This window comes from Streptopelia decaocto (genome assembly GCF_964273445.1).
Source record: "Streptopelia decaocto genome assembly, chromosome: 3".
Lineage (NCBI taxonomy): Eukaryota > Metazoa > Chordata > Aves > Columbiformes > Columbidae > Streptopelia > Streptopelia decaocto.
This window is the reverse complement of record NC_138656.1, coordinates 18736779-18748629: the sequence shown is the minus strand read 5'-3', so window position 1 is coordinate 18748629 and position 11851 is coordinate 18736779. Positions and strand designations below refer to the sequence as shown.

Below are 11851 nucleotides of genomic sequence, written 5' to 3'. Positions count from 1 at the left end.
TGCTCTCCCATACCTTCTTTGTACCAGTTACCAGTAAATTCTCCTCCATGGGGCAATTGGATGAAGTTAGATGGACCATGTCTCTTTGAGTAAATGGCACTTGCTGATGGGACACTGGTGCAGAATAGCTCAAGGCCCACTGTCCTTGCAAAACAACATATGTAGAGGTCTCCCTGCTACTCCTAAACCAGTACATTTCTCCACTTTGTTCTTGCCTTCCTGGGTACTTCCAGTTAATCACACAGTCGGTTTGCCTTCCTCTTCCTTGTAACTCAAACTGCATTTTGGTTTAAGTTGAATATGTAGTTATTTTTATTTACCATTTCCCTCAGTTCCTGGGCTCCCTGTTTCTGCATTAGGGATGCTCCCTGGCAGCCACGGGAGGGCAGTAAGTCTATATGGAGAAGTACCAGCCATTTTAAAGTACTCTGTTTTTCAGTGAGGCTGAATGCCCTGGAGTCTTCCTTGTGGCAGGGAGAAAGCAGGCACCCCACACTCCAGCAGGGCTGCAGTTTTGGCACAGCATAGGAGAGGCTTTGAGTGAGCTCACACTGTACCAGAATCCATTTAAAACCAGCAGGTTTCAATGTGATGCCATGTTCAGCACTGCAGCTCTGGCTGAGGTGCTGCTGTTTGTTACATTGCACACTGCATTTTGTTTGGGTCTCTCCCTATTTTTTTTTTTTTTTAATATTCAGCCCTAGTTTCAGTCCCACAAAGCCCAAGCATAAGTCAGGGCATCATTAAATTAGATTTCCTTCAGAGCATCTTCAAGAAGCAAAGGAATTATTATACTTACTGCATTGTCATTTCTCCTCTCACTTGCAGTCTCCTGTCCGAGCAGGTCTTGCTAATCATCTGAGGGGAAAAAAAGAGCACGCTGCTGTCATTCCAGCTCTCTGTACTGGGGAATCTGTGGTCTAGCTAGAAAATGTTATCTGTGTCCTCAGGAGAACCACGGGCTATCTAGTTTTCTTGAACTCAGCTGTTTCACAAGAAAGCAGCTTGGACAAATGTGGCATCTTTGCCAGAACTTCTCCTACCCCATTATTCATACACCCCCTAACACACTATTGCGTCCCTCATTGAATTTATCCTTGCTTCCCCTGCCTCCAGTAAGGTAAAGTGATGTGAGCTGTTCCCATTCTACAAATGGGAAACGGAGCAAGAGAGTAAATGCTGGGCTCAAGCTTGGTTACAGAAGGAACATCTGCCCACATCAGATCACTGCATCAAATGTGATCACACAAGTCACTACAGCTTCTTTTACATCCTACCTTTGCTGCAGGCTTGTTATCACCCAATCTTTTCCCGCTCTAAATTCAATACATTTGCCCTGAGCACTCAAGGACTTAAGTGAATATGAACTGTTATCTTTTCCGTGCGACACATTTTTTTGACAGGTGTCCAAGAGCACAATTTGGGAGGTGTCAGTGCTCAAGCACTATTTACAGCTCAGTATTTAAAAAGATATAAATAAATAGAGACTTTGAAGTGGAACTAGCTAAACTCCTTGATAGAGAAACCTGAGACAGGTACAGGGCCAAGTAGTTGGAATGGAAGTTTTCCAAAACTGGGAACTGTTTGAGTCCTATCAAATAGAACCTGAGCTAAGTGACAGCTCACAAGGCCAACTCAGGACTAGGTCTGTGCAGAGATAAATGGTGTGAAGCCTGGCACTCCTGAGCTGCATTGCGGGGCCTGAAGAATCAGAAGGGGGGCAGAGCAGGAAAATCATTACCCCTATTTTCTCCTTCATCATTGCTTTACATGATTTCAGGGAGACCTTGCACATCCCAGTATAAAATATGAGTAACCCCACAGCTTACTTGCATTTAAGCAGAGTAAGAACAACGTAAAAAGAGCGTGGAAAACTGATCCAACCTCTTAACTTATGCCAAGCCATCCTCAATCTTTACAAAACTAAATAGAAGCAATTACGATTCTCCCTGATTTGGTAGAGCTGCACCTATTTATGAAAGAACCCAAGCCTTCCTTCAAAACTGGTGTAAGGCAAGCAAGATCTCTGAAGCTAAAGGGAGGTATTCAGGATTATTTTTAAAGCTACCTATCCACAGCTTTGATATACCAAACGTCAGTAGCAATAAAATGCCAGTAGCGTTAATAATTATTCCAACAGGAACTTATTGCCGATTCATCATGCCAAACAATATATGCCATCTCCAAATAAGGCCTTTGTAATATTCCAGGAAGTTCAAATTTGAGCTATTTTTGTCCTCCAAATATTGTTAATAGTCTTCCAGCAGTGTTATGTGCAGTTTTCAAGAGGCATGAAAACTGTTTGACTTTCTTCTTTAATAACAAAAAAAAAATCTGATGTCTGTTCCTATGTGATTTGTGTGGGCAAGATAAGACCTGAAATGGCAAACACACTGAATTATTTCAGACAACTCATCATGCTGCCAATTCAAACTCTGGGTTGTGCAGAAAACTAATGGGGAACAGAAATGCAGCAAACCCATTTGGCTATAGAGGCTGTGGCCGGTCAGCCTAGGGAAGAATATGAGGTTAGAAAAATTGAAACATAGCTGAGGCATGGCTTAGATTTACAAAAGAGGAATGGGGTGCTGCTCATGCAGCTCTAGCTTTAAAGACTTCAACAGGATGGGAAGATGAGGGCTAGCAGGGGACATAAAGCAATACAAAAGGCACTTAGCATGTAAAAGTTCAGGCCACCTTCCTTGCTACTGTTGTGTGCATGCAAGCTTTTCAGTGCCATCATGAAATGTGAATGCTGCTGCAGAAAACAGGAACAACACTTGCCTTCCAGGAAAGGAACCATGTTTCCCATGCCTTGAAAGCAGGCCACCAGGTAAACTGAAGTGACAGGTGTCAAAAGTCCATGGAGTGGATGGCTGTCACAGAGGCACCCCAAAAGTCAATTTAGGTGACAAGTTCCAAAACAGACTTTATTCTAGCCGGAAAAGTATAGCAAATAAACTGACTAGAAACAGGGTTTATACAAATTATTTAGCACTCTTGACAACAATAAAACACAGATTTGGGTACCAGTTCAGGAGATTATTGGGGTATGACCACATAAAAATAAGGAGGATCCACAGTGTGCACACATTCACTCACAAGAAACAAAACCAGAGACCTCTCACTCATGTGTACCCAGAAGAGAAATAATCACTTGCCTGGGTTAGGCAAGGACTCACTCAAGGATATATCCAACAGAGAAAAACAACCACTCACCAAACGAGGATGTGAGGGCACTCAATCCTGGGAAGTCTCCTTAGACAGCATCCCAGTCTAAGGGGAGGGCTCCAGTTCACAGTCCTGCTGCTCTAAGAAGACCACTCAAAGGGGATCTTCAAGAGGAACCCTGTTTTACAGCCTGGTGAGATCTGACTGTGGTCATTACGATATGGTCCAGAAGCTTCTCAGCTACTCTGGGCACCTCCTTTGTTGAGGACCCTGTCAACTAACTGAGGGTCCCATCCCTCCTGCCTCCAGCTGGTGGAGGTGAAGTCACCCTGCCCTGGGCTGAGGACGTGACTGTCAGCACCTTGGCACCACCCTAGGTGTGTACATAGGGGCAGGCACAGTGGGGCACAAAAGGTGCTAAAGAGCCATCAGCTGCCCTATCAAAAACTCCAGATCTCATCAGGGGATGTGCAACTGCCACAATGGCACAGGATGTAGTCACTGGCCAGACTTTGTCACCAGATACTATATCTAGTGGGATTTCTATAGGAAAGGGACATCTTTGTGTTCGCACCTTGGGCTCCTATAGGCTAGAAATCTTCTCGAAGCATCTGGGAGGTGATGGGAGAGTGAACCTGCACTGCTGGTTCTTGGCACCGCTGTGCCTGAAGGCAAGCTCTTTTCCTTGTGTGCAGCTCCAGAGCATGTGGAAATTGCTGTGCTTCCACTGAGGCTTTCCAAGCACTTCTGCAGGAGCCGGGCTTCGAGAGCTCAACCGAGCAGAAGAATGCCATCAGCCCTATTTTACAGATAGGAGTTGAATAATTTGTTTAGGGCCAAATGAAGGGCTTAACATGGATGTCTGGACCATCTCTTGATCAGTCATTTCTTTCAGAGGCTTGTATTAACTGCTGGCGTCTCCCTGTTCACTGCACTCAGATACGTGTCAATTGGGATGTCCTGCCACCCATCGACCTCTCTCTCCAGGTATGCAGACACAGATGTAGATAGTAGAAGTCAGATTACGCAGCCCTTCTCAACTGACCTCAGGAATTGGATCGATAGCCACAGCAAGGCAGTAAAATGGTCAGTCAGCATCCAAAGGCAGCAAAGATTCTGCTTTCTTCCTGACGGCTAGAAGTAAATCGTTGGGACTACCCGTGAACTACCTTCAGACAAAGTAGATGGAGCTTATGAGCTTGTCTGTTTGCTACTCAGGCATTCAGAAAAACCCCGCAGCTTTCCCTGTCTCACTCCCACACCTTGCTGTGTATTGGAATAGTGAAGCAAGACACCAGGAAGCCAGAACAAGGACCGGCTCTCAGGGCAGCGAAAGAAAACACGTTGTTTTGGGGATGATTCCAGGCTGAAGCAAGGTGGCTCACTGCTCTCCAGCTAACTGACACATGGCAATGCTGTGCCAAAAGTTGATGGCAGTGGCTGGGTCTGGCAGCACACTTTACCATTTGCCAGCAGAGCAACCTATGATGACTAGTGTCAATTCTTCGTTCCAGTAAAGTGTTCAGAAATAGCTGTTTCTCTCATCTTCTCTGGCTCTAGACTGCCTTCCCATTTAGAAAAACTCTGCGCAAACTGTTCCACATAGTCATTCTGTCCTTTGTAAAAAGCTCTTTGGCTAAGTGCAGGCAAAGGACTGGCTTCTGTTTGCCTAGCTCCAAAATTAATTTGCCATGTTTACCCAGGGGGTGAATGGCTTTACTAGTTATCTGTAAAGTGAATCTTGGCTGGAAGATACAAAGAACAGCCTTTCCACTATATCTGTGCAGGATTGATTGAGCTACATGTAATCAATCAGGTGGCAAGAGGAGAGGGCAAAGCCCTCACCAAACTATGCAAGCAAATGCAATTTACAATAAGCAGAAACAACTGATCTGTGTAGCCTAGAGATACAGACTGAATAATATTTAACTGAGTCTTACATATTTGGGGAGAAATAGAAATACCATATTCTCGAGGCACACAGCTGCTAATGAGGCTGCTGCACTCTTCCTCTCATCCAAAATGGTTTTCCTCAATACCTGTAAAAAGTGCTGTTGTGGAAGAAGGTTTTAACATGCAAGTGATATTGTGAATGACTTACTGCATTAATTGCTAAGGTGGCAGGGGCAAGGTGCCTGTCCTTGCCCTACACTGTCCCACACACTATCCAAAGACAAGAACTGGTATCACTTTCTTCCATTTAGTGCTTCTATCTGCAGTCTCTCCACCTGGCACTGTCCTTCTCTCAACATACTCCACCCCAATCGGCATGTCTCCAACTTTCCAAAGCAGCCGGTACCCACTTGGCACCCATGTGGCCAAGTCTGGAGGGAGCTGAGTGTGGCGTGGTGGCGTATGCATGGTGAGCTGCACAACTTTTTCCATCTGTCAATGATGAATATGTTTTTAGCTTGGGCTTGTTGTGGCTACAGAGAAGGAGAATAACACCTAGTTTTGTTTTCTTTCATAATTCAAAGAGAGAAAAAAATCCATGTACCTATGTGTAAATTTCCAGTTTGTGAGACTGCACTTGGAACACTTCTTTTTTCCCAGTGGGAGAGAAAATCACATTATCCAGCCTGCTGAACATGCGTGTGTGGAGGGCACTGGCAAACCCTGGTGAAAGATAATGAGGCTGTGATCTGTCTCACAGCCCTGAGGAGAGGAATCCAGGCAGGTACCCTCTAAAATGCCTGAAGAGTAGACTTGCTACTTTTTCCCCCAAGTAGAGATAACCCCAGCACTCATGGGCCTGTGCTCACCTCCCATTAAGAGTTCACTCCTGTATAGTCAATGTCCTGGAGCTGTACAGCACAAGCCACAAATACCCTGTCAAGAGCCACTGCAATCTCTTCCGGATAGATAACAGCAGGAGACAAGAAAGACTCGAGTTTTGAGCTTTGCTGCCAGTGCTGGCCTTCCAGGCCTGTGTTGGTCTGCTCCCTGCAGACCCATGGAGATAATAAATCACCTTTGTGGTTTGACAACCTTTATCTCTCCTTCCCAAAAGCAGCCCCTCTCTGGGTGACATGGAACAGGCACCTGTGAAGGTAGCTTTCTCAGCAAGGCAAAACCTAGAGGGCAAAGGGAAGGTTTTTGTGTCTTCTTCCCCCTCCTTTTTTTCAACTAGGGGACAAGGCAGCCCTTCAGCAGTCCTCTCCCCTGCACAGAACCTGACGGCTATCCCTGCCCACCTTCCCCCAGCCAGAGGGCTTGGGGCCCTCCTGCAGCGCCACTGGTGTCCCCTGCCCTCTCTAGCTCTGTGGAGTGAGGCTGCTCACGGAGTGCCCTGGAAAGAAAATGCGAGAGGAAATCGTGAAATACCCATCCTGCTCCCTGCACTGTGTCTTCCTCTTGGAGAGAAAAAGTTTGTCTTGAGAATGGCCACACTGTCTCCTTCCGACAGCACTCAATCATCTTAAAAATAAAGTGCTCGCTAACTGAAATGAAGCCTTGTCTCTATCCCTTTGCAGTGAGGGGAGAGAAAAAGGAAGGACAAACGCGAAGAATGCCTGAGTGCTTTGGGATGAAAATACACAGTTCAGGAATCAGAGCAGTCCGAAGCATTACAAAAATAGCTCATCATTTGGATCCTATGATGATATTGGACGTGCATCTACCTTGGATTGAGTCAGAGAGATCTCATTTCTTTACAAGGCTGTTGCTCTCATTCTTGGCCATAAAGCCACGTAAATAACATATGGTACAACCAACGTCACTGAAACCTGCCAAAGTTTTGAAATACCTACAAGTTAACTACTAACACCAAGCCACCTGTCCAGTGACTTCTCCTTGAGCTGTTCCAGTTCATCATTCCCTACATTATTATAATAAGTCGATGGAACACCATAAATTTACGTAGTCAGATAAGACATTCCTCCTGCCCCAAATAAATTAACCTCTGAAGAAGATGAGTGAACACAAGGCAAAACCCCTCAAGAGGTACCTTACCTGAGCCCCAGTGGTTGCTTGGAGAAGAAGGACTGAGGGAAACCTTTCCAGAGCAGCTTTTGTTTTGTGGTTTACCATGTGAACACAGGAGAAGGATGGTGACGTATATTTTATTGTGGTCAGAGAAACAGCTTGGGCCTGTCCTATGCAAGAGGATTTCTGAGTGTTCTCTGAATAGCCTGGATACTTGTCAACCTAATGACATGACCAATAGCTGCTTAATTGAGACTCCATTAACTCTTTTTTTCTGCAGGTTAGTTGTCTGCCTACTAATTTCCTGTTGCAAAGGTGCCGTTCTTACTGCAGGGCCCGAAGATCCTTCCTTCCAGGCTCTGGTTCTCTAACACCTTTGGTTTGTCAAAGCTGAGCCACTCTGGCCTGTTCCTCTCTGGGAACTTGGCCCACTTTGTACAAGGCTTTACAGAAGCCAGCTTTCACTGGGTTCTTCACAGCAGTCAGCATCAGAACTGGCAGAGCTTTTCTTGGGTGTTCCCTGGCACCCAGTACGTGGTGAGCTGCTTGGTGGTGAGCGAACAGACACCTCTCAGAAAAGAGCAAACAGGAGGAGGGAAGCAACCCCACCCAAAGGCTGACAGCGACCCTGCAAAAGTCACAGTCAGAGAGTCCTGGGCTCAGTCTTCCCAGTGCCCTTTGTGCTGCTTCTACCCTAGACGCGCAGCAGAGCTGCTCATGCACCTCGTGCAATTGCATCATTAAAGTCCTTCGTTATGTAAATATCAACAAGCAATGTAAGTGAAGATATGATGGCATGGCTAAAGCATCTGTGATGGAGTTGGGACTTCCAGCTGCTACATAAAGCTTTTCCACTGACCTTGGGTAAGGTACTAACTGCTCCCCAACTTGCAAAATCAGGATATTTGGAGAATTAAATAATCGTCAGTAGAGAGAAGGCTCCGGGGAAGTGTGACTCATTATTATTTATAATTTAAATTGATTATAATTTCCATTCTATTTATACAGTATGAGGACATATATCATAGTAGTATTTCTATCTATATTGCAATTATTATTATAATATTTTTATCATACTTTTATGATAATTTAATAAAAGATTGACTTACATAATCCTCATAGGTGTAAGACTCTTGCTAGAAATGCTCATATTTCCAGCTAAGTCAGCAAGTATGTTGTAATTTGACTGAATACAACACTACTGGAATAGATGTGAGAAGCAAATGACAGCTGCAGTGCCAAAAATACGTTGTGGCTGATTTCTTAATAATGTTCACTTCTTGTTCTTACAGGTAATCAAGAGACTCCCCAAAATCTGGGAACTTGCTTTTTCATAGGACTGCTCTGGCTCGCTCTGTAAATTCTGCCAAAAACTGCAGGCATATAGCACAAAAATTATACCAGATTTAGATGCTGAAGTAAGAAGTTTTAACATGCAACAACCTCACTCTGCTGCCACATTATACCCTAAGGCATCAGGGGATGCCAGCGTTTAGGTTTTTATGTACAAGTTCCCCAAGTTCCTTCTCTCTAGCCTGCTTGGAAGGGCTTTATCTGTCAAGTGTTTGCATATCACTTTTATCAGATCAGCTCCTACACAAACTCCGACAGTTGATCCAAAGCAGGGATGAAGCAGGTGCCTCTGCTGTTTTACCTACAACCCTTTGGTGGAGGGCACAAAACCAGAATGGAGTAGCCTGGTCTGATCTCCGCAGGATTCACATCCTCGTCTCCTGCCACTGAACAAGACAGAGTAAGCACAAGGCCGGACTGGAAATTTGGCTGGCATCTGGAAGGGATGGAGGAGTGCTCCATTCCCATTTCCTCTTGGTGAGCTTTCCCATTGTGCAGAGCATAATAACAAATAATAATACGAGTAAGGCTGAAGTGCGGAGAAGACAAGAGCACGCATGACGGTTAAGGGTCTTGATGTGAGGGTGGAGTGCTCTAAGTGTTCATAAGCAGCGAGGGAACCTGAATTGGGACCTTCCAAAGCCCACAGGAGCTGTGAACCATGAGGCTGTCCCAGAAACCACTGAGAGACTTTCCAAAGAAAAAGATGACTCCCTGGTCTATTTTTGAAGTTCAGCACTCTGCCCCTTCTTTTTTTTCCAGGGTTCACGGGTGTAAATCTCATAATTGGTAGCACTAAACCAATGCCCAACACTGACAGTATTTTTTTTCTTTTACCAGTTTTCTCCACTTTACAGGGAGATCTTGCACGGCTTCTGCCATGGAACAATTCTTCCAGTGCTTTACACACACCATGTTTGACTTTTTGTTTAGGATTGTGGGTGCAGTTAGGCAACCATCCCCACAGAAGTAAGCCTCTGGATTCAGAGTGTCCTGCCCCTATTCCCCTCGAGAACTAAACAGTAACAAAAAAGGACATAAAATATCTGCTCCCAGAAGCTTCAGTTCAGCTTTCAATTCTACCTCTTTGCATTCCAAATCGGGTGGGAAAACAGACACTTCTCTCTTCTTTAGTCTAAGTTTAGAATGAGCTAGCCTTGCACTCAAGTTCAAGGGGTCTTTTAAGGCTGCAGAAAGCCTGGCAACAGAAGGTGTGATGCAAACTGAACAGCAGCGGCAGAAATACCCAATGGTTTACCATGGGGGGAATGAAGTGAACCAGCCAGGCCTGTCTTTGAAAGATGGGGAGAGCTTTATCCTGTGATTGTTCTGCCTCAAACTACGACAGCGTGCTCATGCAGAAATCCATGCAGTTCTCCGTGCTCAGCACACTGAGTAAAACATATTTCACAATTAATGCTGAGCTGACGCAAGCAAAATGATGTCACACAGAAACTTAGAACTGACACCCAAATTCAGTACAGGAGTAGATAAGTGTCTGCTTAGAAAAGACATCTGAGACGTATCTCTTTCAAGATGAGGGTAGAGATTATCTTTCCTTTAAGAAAATAGTATGGAATTAAACAAAACACATAACAGTTCATTTGTATGCATTTCTGGCGGTGTCAGTACTGAAATTAAGAAAACTAGGCATTTTTTTGACAAAACTTTTCAAGGCTGGTATAATATCTTATTGCAGCCATGTTTTTACATCATCTAAGACATCCAGTCTCCATCCCATTCTCAAACATCAAAGTGTCATGTTTGGCCTCTCCATTTCAGGTATATTGTCTACACATACCCTGTGTGTAGAGAAATAAGTCAACAGTGTGTCTTCCACAGGTAATTGCTTTTTTTAACCTTTCAAGTTCAAAACTAGGCTTCCTAGTACGGACTGAGGCTTGCTTTCAATTCAGATAATGTCTGGGATGAGTTTTAATAAATTTATTTTTAGTTCTCTCTTCAGTGCTTAGCAGAGCCCTTCTCATCACTTACCTGAGATGCTGAGTGGGGCTTGTGTGGGAAGTCTTATTTTTACGTTAAAAAAACCCCAAACTCTAAAAAAACCCCAACCAAACATGAAGGAATACATGCAATATTTGAACAATATTTTGTGTGTTCATAAATACCAGCCATATAATTTTTGGTATGTGCATCTGGACATAAGGGATATAATTATTGTCCTCTACAGAGGAGGAGAAGTTTGGCACTAGCAGGTTGGCAGGAATATTCACCAACAAACTGCATAGAGTTAAACCCCTAAACACACTTATAGATAAACACATCTATTTTATGGATAAACACATTTATCCAGTTTCCTTCATCACAAATCCACAGCACCCACAACTCCTACTTACTTTGATATAGGTCCTTCAGTGTGGATGTAGGTGCTCAATTCAAGCTACTGCTTAGGTGAAAAGGGTGGCCAAAGAAAGCAATTGACAATGCTGAAATTAAAGCTCGGGGCTCTTGGTTGGTCACTCCTATAAGTTACACTATGACTAGAGGAGAAATATTAATGCTGTTTAAGAAAAAATGATTTATATTATCTCCAAACCTCATCCAAATATACTTCCGCACTAATGCAGCCATGAGGCAAATGCACCATAAAGAATGTATTGTTATTTTTCAGACAAGAAAGTTGCTGACGGAGACAGGCGCTTACCAGAACATGTACAAAAGCACAGAGCTAGCTGTTCTTATCAGCCCCTTGCAGCACTTGTGAGACACCACACAGCTGGAATCAACCTGTAGGAAACACCGTATGATTTTTATTTCCAACAAGCATATGAACACACGATTTCCAATACACGCATAAGCAGCATCAACCGCGACTTTAAGCCAATTCTTTGAAAAAAATCACACTGGCATCCACGTACGAAGGTTTTATGGCCATGGAGTGCCACAAAATGGAGCTGCCCATTTGGCTCCTCCGCATCTCCTCCTACACATTAACATCCCCGGAGAGCCGGCGGGCCTGCTCGAGCCACGACACCCCCTCCCCCGGCCCTCACAAGGCGTGGAGTACGAGCGCTGCCTGCCCGCGTCCTCTCTGGCCGAGGGACCAACCTCCCCGCGCCGGGCCCTGACCGACCCGCCGACTCCAGCCGGTTGCCCTTCGCTACAGGCGCCCCCGGCCCGGACTGGGCCGGCCCACCACTGACAGGAGGCAGCGGCGGCGGGGCTGCCAGGCCCCCCCGCGGTGCCGGCGGGTCCCCGAGCGCCGCCCGCCCACAGCACACGCACCTCACGCCTCGCCGCCCCCGCCCCCCGCCCAACGGCCGCCGCCGCCGCACGGACCTCACGGGCCTCACGTCCCCCTGCAGCCGCCACGCGCGCTGTCCCGGCGCTCTCCCCGCCCCCCATTGGCCGGCGCCCCGCCCGAGCCCGCCTGCCATTGGCG

The 11851-nt window shown here is 45.6% G+C and overlaps 1 long non-coding RNA gene across 3 annotated transcripts in view; it reads right to left on the bottom strand.

The window, feature by feature from the left end:
• The window catches only part of LOC309438539, a 14082-nt gene extending 2231 nt beyond the window's left edge, over positions 1-11851 (bottom strand). Inside the window, exons 1-3 of one of the 3 annotated variants that reach the window (XR_014183815.1) lie at positions 11749-11851; positions 11114-11196; positions 800-858 (exon numbers count right to left, since the gene is read on the bottom strand). This is a non-coding gene — a long non-coding RNA (uncharacterized lncRNA). Of the gene's footprint in view, positions 1-799; positions 859-11113; positions 11197-11517; positions 11604-11748 lie in introns of those variants that run through there. The other 2 variants (XR_014183816.1, XR_014183817.1) reach the window with 2 other exon arrangements.